General features: G+C 44.3%; 1 long non-coding RNA gene across 13 annotated transcripts in view; it reads right to left on the bottom strand.

The window, feature by feature from the left end:
- Nucleotides 1-726: 726 nt before the first annotated feature.
- The window catches only part of LOC111768023 (uncharacterized), a 51,098-nt gene continuing 34,449 nt past the window's right edge, over nucleotides 727-17,375 (bottom strand). For 5 of the 13 annotated variants that reach the window (XR_011426256.1, XR_011426258.1, XR_011426247.1 and 2 more), the window contains 6 exons: nucleotides 12,149-12,288; nucleotides 10,136-10,230; nucleotides 6,741-8,021; nucleotides 4,514-4,662; nucleotides 3,819-3,968; nucleotides 727-1,979 (listed from right to left, as the gene is read on the bottom strand). This is a non-coding gene — a long non-coding RNA (uncharacterized lncRNA). Of the gene's footprint in view, nucleotides 1,980-3,818; nucleotides 3,969-4,513; nucleotides 4,663-6,740; nucleotides 8,022-10,135; nucleotides 10,231-12,148; nucleotides 12,346-12,402; nucleotides 12,431-17,375 lie in introns of all 13 variants that reach the window. The other 8 variants (XR_011426257.1, XR_011426251.1, XR_011426254.1 and 5 more) reach the window with 2 other exon arrangements.

Here is a 17,375-nt window from a genome sequence, read left to right as displayed (position 1 = left end):
ATTCTTCTCATCCAGTAACATTCCTTAAGCCCCAATGCAAAACTTGAAAGGAAAGGAAATCCTAAATGTAAACACTATCTTGCAGTCACTTGGAAAATTATCTGCCTCTACCTTCCCTCTCTTACCAATTCACTCACCCTCAATTAAAGCCATCCTTTGACTTAAACCTCACTTTTCAGAAACCAAGCAATCACTTCAGAAAGGGAAAAACATGGAGATCCAGATTTCAATTAACTTAGCCATTGATTTTTGTGTAATTCTGGGGGAGACATTATTCTTTTGGTAAAGTGGGGGCAAAGAACTCAAAGATGAATGAAGGTTCTAGCAACAGCAGTGGGCAGGGACTGAGGTACATGCAGCCCCGCTCCCCAGGTCCTGCTGAAAAGCAAAACTATTAGGAAAATGGCCTGGAAAAGAGATGTGCTGAATTGCCCATGGCAATGGCGAGTCTGTCACTCAGGTAGAAAGCCTTTGGTGAATAGTGTTTCCTTGTACTTTTCCATTTTAATATAATTTATGTATCTGGTGTTTTATACACTGTGCAATTTTTTTAAATGGTCAATAAAAATATAGATCCAACCTTGCTTTTTTGAAAACTGCAATTGTTTCATAATTGTTGAATACATATCAGTCATAACAAGGGACCACTGGCTTAGCACATGCTCATATGCATGTGCACACACACATGCGTGTGCTCTACATAAATACAATAGAAGAAACCACTGATACAGATATAATTTTTAATGTGTTGTGTCACTGAATGTCTATTGGAGGGAAAAAGTCTCTGTGAAAAATAGGTTTAAAACAACAGGCAGTTTAATCAGATAAGCACACAGCATTCATCTCTGTCCTCTGGAAATATGATTTCAGCATAATGAATGAAGGGAAGGAGCTCATTGGAATACATCTCTTCTGAGCAGTCGAGTGAAACCAACTGTCATCGAGAATGGTCTCCTGCGGAGGGAGGGGCCGTAGGATCTATCTGTGTGATGACCATGAGGAGGAGGATGGCCATCACCATCAATGGGTCAACTATTAGAATGGAGCAAAGGAAATAAAGTGTAACTATAAATTATGCAATTAGGGGTTACATTGCAAAAGGTTTATTCCAACTATACTTGAGTTTCTGATGAGGAGTTTAACCCTGTGACACAACGTGACAATTTCTGGAAGCCCCGACTGGGGTGGAGCAGGAGAGTCCCTTTTGTGGTGGCCGGTTTTGATGAGAAGCCACCTTTCAAGGAAGTACAAGGGGGATGATCCGAAGTAAACGTCCTCCTCGCAAACAAAATGCAAAAAGTAAGGCTGTTCACCAGCCACCTAGGCGGGGCTATATGAGTGGACTTGTTGCTCGCTGCTCTTGGCAGAAGGAAAACATTAGATTTGTGTCTGGCGATGTAACTCTTTCATTGTGATGCCAAGTGCCCGCCCTCTCCTAGGGAACAGGGGGTTGGTGAGGAGCCTGACTGGGGTCCCCAGAGCCGGCACACCAAGTGGCACAAAGCAAGCTGATGCTCAAGTGTCAGCCCTGTTCCGAGGGCTTTGCCCCTCACACAACCCTGTGAGGAAGGTCCTGTCACTCGCTCTGTTTTACAAATGAGGCAGAGACACAGGAAGTGACTTGCCCAATGTCACACGGTTATTAGGTGCTGGAGAGGCACTCAAAGCCGGGTGGCCAGCTCTGAGAGTCCCAAGTAACCACTGTGCCTGCTGCTCAAATGAACTGAATTCAGTTGAATGGAAAGTCAGGAAAGTGGCGAGCTTAAAAGAAGGCAGAAAAGGATTTGGCTTAATTCTACTCATCTCCAAAATAAAAGCCGATTTGTTCGATTCTCCCCTCCATCTCAGCAGTGTCCAGCGACATTTCCATGAGTGCAGAGAGACAAACATCCTCTCCTGCCCACTCTTCCCGAATCCCCGCTCTGCATCCACCTGCGTGCGTAGTGGAACCAGTCCCGGGACTGCAGACGCTCCATAGACTGTGAGAGAGAACAAGTGGTCATCACAGAGGTCAGCTCCGAGATCCTGGATATGTGAATGCCGGCAGCCCTGCCCACCACCCATCCCTGCGGTCTTGTCCTGTTTGGGGCCCCCACCCAAGAGTGGAAGGCAGGCAGGCCCGAGGGTTTGCCTCAGCCTGACTCACCCATTTCAACCTTTCACAGAGCGCTTCGGCATGGTCTACTCCTAATGCGTGGCTGGTGGGAAGCTCAGTCCACGACTTGGGTAGGTTAAAAATATAACATTTTTAATAATTTAATACAATTTCTATTTTGAAGCCTTATTCTTCAAGGGTGACAGGAACACAGTCTTGGGCTCCCGCCTTCAACTATGTTGTGGCAGAGTTCTGGGGATCCTCTAATTCTAAGACCTGGCAGGGGAGAGGCCGCCAGTGTTTGATGCCGTGTCCCTTCAGACAACCTCTGAGCTGTCACTCAATCCCTCGACCTGGTCCTCAGGTCTCAGTTCTCCCAAGCCACCCTGAACAGGCTCTTGTTCCGCCTTGACAGCTCCTTCCAGGGGTCACGAGAGCAAGCACAGACCTCCTTCTCTCTCTGCTCCCACCATCATGACTGTGAAATGTCCCCACATACTTGTGATGTCTCCAGCAAGGCCTTAAGGCCTTTCTATTCCCCTAAGGACCAAGGCTGTAGCAAAACAAAACAATAAGGCTTCCATTTGGACAAATACCACAGAAAGCCAAGAACAGAGACTTGACCAAACATAAATTTATTATGGGACACACACACAAAATTCTGGCACAGTGCTCACAGATGCTGTCAAGGACCAGGCTCTTTCTATTCTCCAACCAGGCTACTGTTTAGCAATGGCAGCTGTCCCTGGGCATCACAGGCCTTCTGAGCAGGAAAAAGCCAGAAGGGAAAGAAATAACTACAACAGACCACGGCCTATGTTTCACGGATCAGCACTGGAGGCGTCTGCCCGCCTTAATTCATAGGGTAGTCTAGGAGGCCGTGCTTTTAGCTTTCTAGCTTCCATTGCAGGTAATTGCCAGTCAGAAGGGGGTTAAAAAGAGGATTGAGGGTGTCAGCATAAGGAATCTGCCACAAGCAGGGGAAGACTCATTTTTCCCTGTCACTTCCCTCCTGCAAACAACCAGTAGGCACCGGCCTAGTTGCTTGAATGAGGTCAAAGGTGTAAAGAACAAGTAGAGGTAAAACGTTGGAAATGCTTCATAAAATATTATCCACCTCACGGATTCAAGGACACCATGGTCTGGTTAGACAGCCCAGAGGAAGTCCCAATGTTCCTGGCTCCTCTGCAGGATCAGATGCAGTGAACTAGACACTTGCCCTTCCGTCCAAACCCCTACCACTCACAGGCTGCATGGCCTGTACCAGGGGCCTCTGTTCTTCCGTTCCTACCCTGGCTTGGCCCAAGAGACCCAGAGGGCACTCAGGAAGTAGATACTGGGCCAGGGAAACTCCCATGTTTGTGAACTGCAGAGGCTGGGCCAGAATGTGGCAGTGCCTCGCTTCCTAACACATATGTCACTAGAAGACCCAGTCATTCAGGGAGAACCTCCAGAGATTGAGCCATTTAACGCCAGCTGTGTGCTGCCCAGCTCCTTCAGGGTGCTCAGAAGGGTCAGCTCCAGGCTGAGTCCACCTGCAGAGGTCCAAAGGCCCCCTCCCCCCTCCTACAGCTTCAGAATCATTTTGGCTACCACATGGTATAGCAGAAACTCTGACCCACCTGGGTCGGAACCCTAGGTCTGCTGCTCTACGACCCTGGGAAAGTTACTCTGAACTGAGCCTTAATTTCTTTATCCACAAAATGAAGCCAGTAACATTTACCCTGCAGGGCTGCTGTGAAGATGAGAGACAAGGGAGGTAAAGTGCCTGTCCACACTGGCCTTTTTAGTGGGTGGTAATGGCTCTTCTTCTCGCAGAAGATCCTGGGGACTTGAATTGGACCAGGAACAGGACTCAGATCAGTGCTGCCTGCTAAGAGACGAGAAGAGGGGACATTGCCACCTGGGTAGATTTCCTCCAGCTCAGAAGGTGCTCCAGAATTGGGTTTGGTTGGTTGGTTGGTTGGTTGGTTGTTTTGAGGAGGAAGGATGGTGGTAGAGCAGTTGGCTGAGCACAAGGTACTGATCTGGAGGAATCACCAGGTGACCTCAATTCTGCAGAAGACTGTGGATATTTATGTCCCTTGACGTGGGGTGACATTTTGATCTCTGCCATACAGTAACACCCCTTGCAAATTGATTAATTCTTTGGGGCTCTTAGGACAACTTTAGTAATAACATCTGCTTCCACTGTGCCCAAGTGTAGGAAGAGGGCGTTTTAAATAACACTATGTTTAATGAGACTAAAAATTATGTGCTTACCAAAAAACAAAATAAAAATAATCTCTGCCTACATTAGTGATGTAAGAATCAAGAGGCATACTCCCGAAAATAATATAATATTGTATGTCAACTCTACTTCAGAAAAAAAAAAAAAAACAGGGAGGCAAGACTCCTGTGTGCTTGAGCAGACCATACCTGAAGTTCTGATGCATTCTGTGAGCTTCCCTGTGAGGTAAGAGAGAGACAAACTGCAACATGTCCAGAGGAAGGACTGGTGTGGCCACTGGCCACAAAAAGAAAACTCCCACACAACGCCAGAGTCGAAGGATTGGGGAGTGCTTTGCCTGGTAGGGGAAAAAAGGATAAAAACTGTGTTCAAATATTTGGAGAGGGCTTTCATGAGTGAGAATGAGCCTTATTTTATGTGCATCAAGAAGTAAAACTATGCCACAACTAGAAGAACCTGCGACTAAGATGTACAACTATGTACCGGGGGGATCTGGGGAGATAAAGCAGAAAAAAAAAAAAAAAAAGAAGTAAAACTAGAGCCAATCGTGGAGTGAGGGCTCCATGGAGGCGGGTTTCGACTCAACTGAAGGAAGAGATTTCAGTCACCACATCTGAAGATCAGCAGTCCTGAGCAACAGCGAGCTCCAAAAGCTAACGGCATTCAAGGTCGGAGAACGAGTGCCTGCTGAGGATATCACATCACACCCGCCGCACGGGGTTCTGATGAGGACGAAGGCGATAGCTGTTTCACACTCTCCCTATATGCCACCTTTCAGGTGGTGACTTGGCCACACTGCTCTGGACCGTCAGCTTATTGTTTCACCCCAGCTTCCACACAACAGACTTCCTAGGGTGCAACCCAACGGAGCCTCTGCTTGTGTCCCCTTGACTGGTCTCCGCCCTTCCACCCCGGAGCGTGCCTGTTACCCCTGAAGCATGAGACACTCCAGCAAATCTCAGTGCCCAACCATGCTCAACCCGGAGCTAAGAGGGAGAAATAAAGGGGAAGTAATGCCCACAAGGAAAACTGTTGACCAATCAGAGGTTGGAACTGGCAAATAAACTCTTTTCCCTTCCTTGCTCACCTTCCACCCAATCAGTGTATCCTGAAACCTCATAGTTTATACTCTGGGAGGATGGTCCCTGAATTCGTTCCTTATGGCTGCCGTAACAAATCACCACAAAACTTGGTGCCTTAAAACAACGGAAATGCTTTCTCTCACAGGCCTGAAGGCAGAAGTCTGTAATCCGTATCGCTGGGCGCACATCAAGGGGTCAGCACGGGCTGTGCTCCCTCCAGAGGCTCTAGGGGAGGGTCCCTTCCTCGCCTCCGTCAGCACTGGGTGACTGCCCACAGTCCTTGGCTTATGACCACATCACTCCAACCTCTGCCTCCGTGGTCACACTGCCCTCTCCTCTTCTGTGTGTCATATCTGCCTCTGCCTCCTTCTTATAAAGACATTTACACTTGGATTTAGGCCCTCCCCAGATAATCCAAGGTAATCCCTCCATCTCAAGATCCTGAATCCCACCTGCAAAGCCTTTGGTATAGAAGGTAACATTCACAGGTTCTAGGAACTAGGGCGCAAACCTTCCTTTGGAGGCCGGTATTTAGCCTCCCACAGTCCAGAGGCCTGAGCAGTCAGTTACACTTCACGCTGAGGTGGGACCACACCAATAACACGTCCTTGTATCTGCTCCTTTCATCTCAGCCTCACTACCACTCTCCCATACTCCTATTCTTGGATCAAACTCCCCACTAAAGAGGCAGCACGTGAGGTTCTCCTCAAGCTCTCCTTTCTGGGCAACCCAAAGTAATGTGTGTAAACCATTATGAACATTGCACGTGGTGATGGCAGAAATAGCAGGAGCAATACAATAACAGTTCCCACAGTTTTCCAAAAGATTTAACTTTTGCCCAGAGCATGACTTAATCACTTAAAAATAGGCTTATACACTGAGGAAATGGAGGTCATCTATTTCGGTGGAATTTCACACTGTGTTGAAATATGTATTTTCTCTCTACAAAATATTTCCAGCATGGTGACAATTTTCAGTAGAATACCTGCTAAAAGATTAGAATTAGAAAAAGAAGGGTTTCCCATAGCAAATGGAAGGAAATTCACTCCATTACAGGAAAGTTAAATAAATTAGTTAATACTTACAAACTTCTTACAGATGGAAAGAGTTATCTGTATCAGTGTTAAGCCCTGCTATGGATATGCTTTTTGTGTGCTGAACAAATTAAATTTCTCAAAACAGCAGCATCCTGGGTCCTGTGAATATCTGAGAAGTAACACAGCTTCGTGGATGAATTGCAGAATCAGATAACACCACCAAAATTCAGCCAACAGGTCTGCGACTGACTTATTTGGGGGGAAAGAGGAGAATAAGGCAATATTTTCTACTGTACCTCTCAAAATTCTTTGCAGGTGGCAACTGTACGATGGAAGATTCTGGAAAGTTTTTGCGTGTGGGGGGGAGGCAACTTCATTGGCATCTTTGTTTCAGCGATTTCTATGACTTTTAGGTTCACAGATAAACCTGAAGAGAACAAATAACTAACAACATTGAAGATGAGGAAAATGTTGGCAAACTTCTCTGTTAAAAGGGCAATATCAAAAACAGAAACTTTGAAGAACTTCACTTCTCCTCCCATGACAAGGCAAATTCAATATTTTGGTGGAAGCTGCTTCCTGTAGGGATATTCGATAATGATCATCTCAAAAATTACAAGACACGTCATTGAATGAGTACAATCTGAATGAAGACTGTGTTTAACAGTATGGCAAAATAAGTGCACATCGGGCATGTTTACTATATGTCATTTAATTGGACAATTCATACTTGAAAATTTCTCTGATACGGATTCCCTAGGACTTTATGTACCCTCCCAACCACCAACTGGTGGCAAAGGGCTCCCATCTTTTGGTCTGGAAGCAAAAGTCCACCATGTTGACCGTAAGGTCTTGAAGTAGTTAATAAAGGTGCACTCCAAGCCAGAAGTTCCAACCACGTCAACACCTTCTCCTCCAGGTAGCAGACAAGGAAGAGCCCAATCATGATTGGTGACTTGCCACTGAGACAATAATGGCAGAACCTTTCTCAAACCATGACTTCTTGCCAAAGCCTTCTTGCTTCCTGCTATCTATACACCCATACTGAACACCCATAACATAAGCACGTTACCGAAGGCCCTCAGCCTTTCATCAAACAAGGACCACTCTAAAAATTCCTGTAAGTGTATTTCTCCGCGTGGAGGAGTTATTGAGTGAATTGGATAGACTATTTCAGAAGTCAGCAAACTTTTTCTGTAAAGAGCCAGAAGGCAAATCTTTGCAGGCCACGTGGTCTCTGCCACTACTGCTCCACGTTCTAGTGCAAAAGCAGTGGCAGACAATGCATAAACGAGTGAGTGTGGCCGTGTTCCAATAAATCTTTATTTACAAAAACAGGCAACAAATCAGATTTAGCCTGTGGTCCTTTGTTTGCCAAACCCTTGGATTACACGAACTTTGAGAAAAGTCTTGATGTCAAAAACATTATTTTAACACTTCCTTTTAGAGGCAGGGTCCTGACAATTCTTGATTAACGCATATATCCAAGAACTTTTGTCCCTCTTCCTCCACTGTCCTCTGATAAACACCGACTGGCAGAGGGGACCTGGAGCATTGATCCTTCAACAGCAGTTATTCTGCAAGACAAAGCAGGGACAGACATTAAAACCAGACCCCAGGTCTTTGTGCCATACCCGGCATATCAAGTGCCCCTCTTCAAATTGTACTGAGTTAGCTGTCTACCTAATAAAGAAAACAGAACTATTCTTTCACTTAATAGTCTTTTAGGAAGGGTACGGGGGGCCAGGTTTACTAAAGGCCCTTATAAAATGCCGGCTGAAAGGAAATAATGCTCTTTGGCACCACAGAACCTTTTTCATGTGAAGCTACATGATCACTTTTCATTTTGTTTCTCAAGCACCCCATGGCACCCATCCATGTATTAGGCTAATAACTGCATGAATCTAGTTAAAAGGAACCGAGCAATTATTTTAATTAGAAGAGAACAAAAATAACACTCCTGGATTCTGTTTTAAGGGGCAAGAAGGAAGTAGTCAGGGTTCAAAAAGATCCCACAAAATATTTTTGTGAAAGGAAAAATAATTAAGGCCAAATTTAGAATGTACTTGGCAATAAATGGGCCAAATAAAATGAATGGCACCACTGTGCAGCTAAAACCCATTCACATATAAGAGCCCCAGAAAGTCCATTTTAATGTGATACCATTTTGAGGGGATGGCCAATTTTACAAAGTGAAAGTGACTGTCTAGGAGAGACCTTAATGATCCTTGTGAATCTCTTACACAATTTCTTATAGAGTTTCTGTGTAAACTCTTTTACTAATAAGAGAAAGGAGGAAGGATAGTGGTCAATTTGCCTTTTAAGTAGGATTACTTTTGCATTTAAATTCTTCGAGTAAATTGTTCAAATTTGTTTCTCTGGAAAAAAATCTATCTTTAGAGAAAATCCTTGTTACTAATCCATTCTACAAAAAGCGGATTCCATCACAAGAGACTTTTAATCATTTGGACTGAATTCAGTCCCGCAGGAAGAGATTGTATCTGCAGACTTTCCATAGCCACTGCCTTCCTCCCTCCCTTCTGGTCGCGCTACTTTGGCCATTTTATTCCATCTCTGGCTTCTGAAAGGAGATGAAATGAAACTCAAACCAGTCAACTAGTCACTGTTGTTCTTTCTGTTTGAAGCTATAAATGTTTATTGAGCAACTGTCATCTACCAGCACACAGCAAGTTACGGATGTACAAAGATGACTAAGACCTGGACCCTGCCTGCAAAGACCCTACAGTCTAGTCACAGGGACAGAGGTATGGGCAGAAAGGAGACCATGCAGCCCCCGCCGGGTAGGGTCAAGGGTATATGGCCTGAGCTGATCATTAAAGAATGGATTATCCAGGAGAAGGACATGGACAGTCTATTCCAGATCTTTCTCAGATCAGCCTACAAAAAAGCTGGGACAAAAGAACCCCAGGATATACACTGGGAACCGTAAGCAGTTAGAGCTGCTGGAGTGTGAAGCAAAAGATGAGAGTGGAGCAGGAGAGTAAGCTGGAGAAGTAAGCAAGAGCTGGGTCATGGGAGAAGTCATGTGCCATGGTGATGAGCCTGGACATCGTCTGGTAAAGCAATGGAGAGCCACCAAACGCTGCTCAACAAGGGACAAATGTGGCCAGCTTTCCATCTTAGAGCGAGCACTTGGATGGCTGAGAAGAGGAGGAAATGGAGACTAGGTGTCCCGCAAATGCCACAGCCCAAGTAAGATGTGATAAGGTCTTGAACTAGGACAATAGGAAGTAGGAATGGAGAGACAGAATGAGGCACGAGATATACGGTATTGAAGGAGATTAAAAACAAAACAAAACAAACAAAACCTCTGTAGAACAGTGACTGAAGGGGTCAAAAGTAGGAGATGAAATTGGTTTTGAAGATTCTTGGTGGGAAGCAGGTGTTTCATCTGAACACTTGTCCTATGTCCAAAAAGCTTCTCACCTTATAGGTTCCCCTTTAAACCCAGGATGGGCCTTGATCATGGGTTCTGGAATTAAGATGCAGTAACAAATTTCAGCCCTGGGCACATGAGCAAACTGCTGAGTGCTATATGAAAACTCCTAGAAGATAGTCTAACTTTATTTACTTTCCCATGCAAAACTCACGCAAACCCAGTTTCCTGCCATAAGTCTAAGTTAAAATATACAGAAGCCTAGAAGGAAAGAAAATTATGGTGAATACTTACTGTGATGGTTAATTTTATGTGTCAGTTTGACTGGGCCAAGGGATGCCCAGATAGCTGGTAAAACATTATTTCTGGGTGTGTCTGTGAGGGCATTTCTGGAAAAGATTAGCATTTGAATCAGTAGACTGAGTAAAGAAGATCACCCACACCAATGTGGGGGGGCATCGTCCAATCCACCGAAGGCTCAGATAGAAGAGAAAGGCAGAGGAAGCGTGAATTTTCTCTCTCTGCTTCAGCTGGGACATCCATCTTTCCTTCCCTTGGACATCGGAGCTCCTGGTTCTCAGGCCTTCAGAATCCAACCAGCACTTACACCATTGCCTACCTTCCCCCACGATTCTCAAGCCTTCAGACTTGGACTGAGTTACACCACCAGCATTCCTAGCTATGCAGCTTGCAGACAACAGAGCATGGGACCTCATGGCCTCCATACTTGTGTGAGACAATTCCCATAATAAATCTCCTGTTATACATCTCTATATACATCCTATTCGTTCTGTTTCTCTGGAGAACCCTGACTGATATACTTAGGACAAACTACATATATTTTTAATTACTATATTATATTAGACTCATTTGTGTTTTAATTTTTAAATAATGTAAAGAGGACACTTCTCAACTCACTTACGAGCCTGTTAAACCTTAATAACACACCTGACGGGGACATTACCCTAAAAGAAAACTACAGGTAAATTTCATTCATATACATTGTTGCAAGAATTATCAAAACATGCAGCAATGCATAAAATAAATAATATAACATAACCGAGTTGGGTTTAGTCCAGAAATACAAGATTGGTTTAACACTCAAAACCCATTGAATAATTTACCACACTAACAGATAAAAGAAAAAAGTCACATAATCAATCTATAAATAAGTGAGTACTTAATTTATGACAAAAGTATCACTTCGGAGCACAGGGGAAATGAAGACTTTTTCCATCAACGGTATAGAGTAAATAGACAGCATGGAGGAAAAAACAAACTTGATCCCAACCTCACACACATTTTGATAGACAAAAATCAATGCCATGTGGACTATATATAAAAATGTCAAAGTGAAACAATAAAACTTCCAGAAGATAATATAAAAGGATATCTTCATGGCCTTAGGGTAAGCAAAGCTCTCTTAAGTAGCACATAAAAAGAGCTAACTATAAAGGAAAATATTGGTAAATTAGACTACACTAAAATTAAAATCTCTGTTCATCCAAAAATACCACAGAGTAAAAGTCAAGCTCAGCATTGTATATGATATTTTCAATATATATAACCAAAAGAGGATCCTTCTAGAATATGTAAATATCTCCAAAAATCAATAAGAAAGATGAACAATACAGTCAAAAAATTAGCAAGACACTTGAAAAGCCCATTTACAAAATATCCAAATGGCCACTATACATGGAGAGACGCTCAACTTATTAGTAATCTGGGAAATCAAATTAAAACCACAATGAGATTCAGCTACATACTACCTGAATGACCAAAATCAAAAAGACTAAGGACACCAGATGCTAACAAGGATGGAGAGCAGCATAACTCTCACCCACTGCTGGTGGGAATGGAAACTGATCCAACCTCTGTGGAAAACTGCTTGGCATTTTTAAAGCTGAGCATAGTGATTCCTTACAACACAGTAAGTTCCCCTTTAGTCTATATGCCCAACAGAAATGCGTGCGCACACCTACCAAAGATGTGCACCAGAAAGTTTACAGCGGCACTCTCTGAAATAGCCTAGACTGAAAACAACCCAACTGTTCATCAAGGGTAAAATGGATAAACTGTGGTATATTATTGATACAGTGGGAGGAAATACAACAAGGAAAATATACTATAATTATACCCAACAACATAGATAGAGCTCACAAACATAACGCTGGGAGAATGAAAACAGACACAAAAGAACACCTGCCATATGATTCCGTTTATATGAAGTTCGAAACAAAACAAAACACATCTATGGAGCCAGAAATCAGGATAATGCTTATCTTTGAGGAGGAAGGGGACACCCACCACGGGGCAGCGGGGAAAGTTGGCCGTATCCTCTTTCTTGTCCTAGGGAGGTGGTTACAGGATGTGTCCACTCCAGGAAAAGACATCGAGTCACATGCTTCTGCTCCTGGCAATCTTCCATGTGTGGAATTCCCACAAAGCTTCAAGAAAAGTTTCAAATATTGATTTCTACTTCTTAGGTGAAGTAAATGGAGGGGCTGACAGAAAATATCATAGAACATCTTTATTAAAATCCATCAGTGGTTTGTTCTTACCTGTTTGAGTTTGCTTTCCTGATGTCAGCTACAGAGCAGAAAAAAGGAAGACCCACACATATGATTACAGGTCAGCTGGACTAGGAAGAAGAGAATGCCTTCCCCTTGAGGAAAAACGAATGAAACTGGGACTGTTTGCAGTTTAGCGAAGAGATGAGCAATGCATGAGGAAGAAAAAAAAGTTAAGGGCCCAATGTATAAAATCACGACAATAACGAAGGGTCTGCTAGGGGCTCACACGTTTCTAGCCTTATTATACGAAGTGGGATTAAAAGGTAACAAATTTAGGCTGGCTACAAGGAAATGCTCTCTTATGAAATGTATAATTAACCTGTAGGCAACGGTTTAGTAAAATCCAACTCCTCCCTCAAAAAAGAAGAAAAAAAAAAAGCTATTTATAGCAGCCAAACCAACAACGGTGGTTACAGTGACTGATATAGTGTTATGAAGATTCCCCTGCTTCCAGGAGAAAACTGATAGCCAGCTGGGGTCAGGACAAAGTTTTCCCTTTGGTGTAGCATTTCACAGCTCTGTTATCTAACACTGAGCAATTCGAGGGGCTGTGGGGCGTCTCACCTCCACTCATGGCACCTGGCTCTGGGATCCAGGATGCTGCCTTGAAACAGGCTATTGTTTTCATCCTGGATGGCAACACCTGTAGGCCTGTGTTTAGGCAACACCTTGTGTTTCCAAAAGGTAAACTCAATGAATATAATCAAAATTGTTCCTAACACTGCTGTTTTTACATCAACAATCTATAAATATATGGAAGAACTTAATATATGTGTGAAATAAACAGAGCAGGTATGCCTGCACCGAGGTAATTCAAGAGACAGCTCTATAATTTAGCAGCTTGGATTTCAATTGTTGCATTTTTAGGTATGAACAACACAGATATTATTCATCAAAGTGATTGTCCTGTGCACTTGTATACCTTATATAATTTATTTTTTCAGGGCTTTTTACTTCAAAGAAATCACTAGCTAATGACATTTCAGACTTCAGAAATTTTTCTGATAACACACTGGAATTCCCTCAGGGACAAGATTCTGAATAAGTGGATTTTTTTAAAGATCATTAACAGATATTACAAACCAATTCAAACAGAGCATTTTCTTTGCAAATTACCTTTAACTTTTAAAGCCATTGAAAAAAAAAAGACAGTGAGTGACTTAATTTACTTAACCTGTCTACAAATTGCAGGCTTGTGCTCCATCGGCGACCGCATTTTCAACCAAAAAACATCTCTAACTATCTCTAATAGAGATATTTTTCTAAATTATCACACCCGGTGAGTGATATTTCAAAAGGTAGTAAATTTTTTTTTCATTTAGCAAGTTGCCCTGGAATTGAGAATGTTTATTTTATTGATACGTTTAAAGAGAAAACATAGCCCTACGCTGGCTGTATCTATTGCTTAATTAAAACTTTCAGGTAATTAGTAGGTTTATCATTTCCTGAGCAAGTGGGTGGTGGAGCTTTGGGGGCTGGTTGTGATTGGGGGGCAAGGGAGGGAACGAGTCTTTTATTTAATGATCAAACCAGAGTTTCTGGGCTAGAGAGCTAATATTCAGGCTGAGAAACACCTTTATTCCCCATGTGCGTCAGCCCTGATTTCTTATTTGCATCAACAGCCCGTTGTGCGTTTTCCATTCAAAGAGCTCCGAGGACTTCAAAGGGAGTCGCCTGCGAGGACGGGCTGCGTGGGAGTCCTGAAAGTCCCCAGAACAGGCCCAGAGCTGGGGAGCCATGCCAAGACTCGCTCGTGCAGGAGCCCCCAAACCATGTCACAGAATTAGAGGGGGTCCCCTGCCTATGCATCCCACAGCGCGCGTGGGAGATGTCCCCAGGCCGGCCAGGCACCGCGCTGGCTTCTCAGGCTACTACTCATAAATATTTGATGAGTGGCACTCCATTTATAAGAAAGTTATGTTAATAAGAATATTCTTTGAAACTGGAGTCCAACGCAGGCTTTAAAAAGGCTCATTGTTTGAGGTACTACAGGTTTCCTTTTTTTCCCTTTTAAAGTGCAAAGTCAACTTACCACAAACCAAACAAAGGAAACTAACATTCTTTTGGATGTCCCAACGACAAAAAAAAAGGGTAGAATTCTACTCTGAAGGATGTTCTAATTTTGTAAGGACTCGTTAAATCATTGAGGGAAGGGAACATAGAAACTAATATTTTTTTTGAGTGTTTCTGGTGTGAGATAGTTTGTTTCTCCTCTTTTTAATTGAATTGAGATATTTTAACTCTTCTTTTTTTTTTAAAGATTTTATTTTTTTCCTTTTTCTCCCCAAAGCCCCCCTGTATAGTTGTACATTCTTCGTTGTGAGTCCTTCTAGTTGTGGCATGTGGGACACTGCCTCAGCATGGTTTGACAAGCAGTGCCGTGTCCGCGCCCGGGATTCAAACTAACAAAACACTGGGCTTCCTGCAGCAGAGCGCGAGAACTTAACCAGTCGGCCACGGGGCCAGCTCCTTAACTCTTCTTTTTTAATCCTCGCCAATATATTATGAGGTAACTTGTACTACCTCCATTTTAAAGATAGGAAAATGGGTTTCACAGAGATGATGCAAATCTTCTGCTTCAGAGTCCCACCCCAGGACGTGCAGAGCTGGTCTGGAATCCAGATCTAGCCAACCCCGAAGCCCATGTTTGTTTCTCTAGCTCACTCTAGCTCCCAGGCTCTGGTGATTTCAAAAGTCAAGTTCACATCTCACAGCAGCTGCCATTTTTCTGAAGAGCTAGGACTCAAAGGTTTGGGTTCCTTCAGTTGAAGCTCAGACAAAGAATACTGTACTCCACATGCTGAGGATTAAGTTTCAAAAGAATCATTTTGCCCCAAAGAGTTCCCAGTGGGATCCTGCCAAGGACCGGAGAATCCCACGTGGCTGGAGATCTACACTAACCAGTCTGAATGCCACATGTTTGTGTCCCAAAACACTGACACACCTCAGTGAACCTCAGAAACTAGGGGTGATCCTAAGGGTCAGAGCAGACGCCCTGGAGTTCAAGGAGCAGTAAGAGGATCAGCCAGGGCTCCACTGTGACGGAGGGCCCAGCTGCTAATCCTTAGAGAGGTAGCATGTCCAAAACCATCACAGCCCATGTATGAAGTGTTGGGATGGGAGGAGAAAGTCAGAGCTTTCACCGATCTCATTGGGCCCCTTTCCAACCTCTAGATCTGGGAGCCCTGAGTAGGTCTAGGATGTGGATATTCAGTGGGCACAGAGTGAGATTGGGGGGCTGAGTCTCCTGTCCCTGGTGAGCAGACACTGGCCAGGGGCCCCAGAAGTAACAGGGCCAGCCATGATCACCCGGGAGCTCCTTCCTGTTTCCGCCGATTCCTACAACAAGAGCCCCTGAGGCCACTAGAAGGAGCCCAAGCAACTCTGTGTGCCTCACTGTGGCCACCATTTGCCCTGGGCTAACCAAAAGTTCACCAGAACAAAGGCACACGCCCCCAAGACTGCTCCCAGGGACGTGGCCCTGCCAAGCCTTGTTTCAGTTCTCTGAGGCTGTTTCCTCATTGGTACCAGGGAGACAGTATGAGTACCTGCTCAGCCCAGCACGCTGTCTGATGAGAAAGATGGGACAGCATCCCATTCATGAAAGCGCTTCCTACAATCCACGCTGTGGGCACAGTGTCTCACTAACCTCTCCTTTAATTTCAGACGTGTTTCTCAACGTCAGGCTTTTTATTCTTATCACTAGTGAGAATAAATCTGAATGGGAGTGATTTTTCATACAATAGATGTCAAAAACAAAGTTATAAAATAAGATGTTTTCCGAACATGGAACATCAATCCATTTACTTATTTTGCATTCACTCAACAAACCTCTAAGCACACTAGCTAAGGCTTAGATGCTGCATCATTGTGTTGGATTTCTAAGCACACTTTACCTTGCCTTTGCACATAGGCTAAAAGCAAACTTCTAAACATGAACCACGTGTGAGGCAGGTGTGATCTGATGCCTGCTGGCTTCTCACACCTTCTCTTCACTCCTGACTCGGCTGAAATGTCCTCTCCTTACAAAGCCCTTCCATTGCCTCTGGATCCAAAACAGCCCAGCCCTGATCTCCTGGCTCCTTTTAGTTTCCATCAGAGCACCCTTACCACGTATGACCCTCTCTATTGGTTTGGTCCCTTGTGTACCGCCCATCTCCCCAGCTCAGCTGCAGCCTCCAGAAAGTCAGAGGCCATCTCAATCTTCTTCCCCAACTTTGTCCCCAGTCTACAACACAGTGCCTGTCACGTCAAGGACACAGGAAACAGTGTTGCCTTAGAGCAGCTTGACCTGATGTGAAAAACGGAGAGCCCCAGTCCGATATTTTGTTTCAGGCTGCAGTGGCAGCCCTGGAGCGGAAGGAGAAAAGTTCTCATTTTTCCTCTTCACCAAGCTCAGGTTCTTTCCCCTGCAATTAATCTGCGCCTCCGCCCTACAAGGCGGCAATGCACACGAGGTCTGGAAGGCGGGCCTGTGTTCACTCCCAGCCTGGGAAATGCCTCACCTGTTGGCCAGAGTCCTGCCTGCCGACAGAGGCATGGCTTCCCCTGTCATCTAAGTGTGAGATGGCGACGAGCTTGGTGCCCTGCGGGGCCCAGGTGTGACTCTCAGGTGCTTCCTGGGGCTCCTCTGTCCAAGTGAGCACGGGCTCCGGTGCCAGGCCAGAGCTACAGCTCCCACTGCCTGATGAATGCCCGCTGGCGCCGCCGGGTGGAGAGGCAGGCCACACCACAGCATTCCTGTCTTTTTAGTCTAAAATATTTTCTCTCTATGGCATCAATTTCATATTACAGAAGTAATATATATTAATTGTAACAAGTGAAGCAACACTTAAAAATGTGAATAAAAACAAAGATAATTCTTTCTCCCTGTCCCACTTCATTACCACTCTCTGGAGATTACCATGGGTGTGCATGCATCTGCCTGTATCTATGTATTATATATGTAATTACATAATGTA

The sequence above is a fragment of the Equus caballus genome, chromosome 15, assembly GCF_041296265.1.
Source record: "Equus caballus isolate H_3958 breed thoroughbred chromosome 15, TB-T2T, whole genome shotgun sequence".
Lineage (NCBI taxonomy): Eukaryota > Metazoa > Chordata > Mammalia > Perissodactyla > Equidae > Equus > Equus caballus.
The sequence above is the reverse complement of the archived record's forward strand: the minus strand, read 5'-3'. Positions and strand labels throughout refer to the sequence as shown.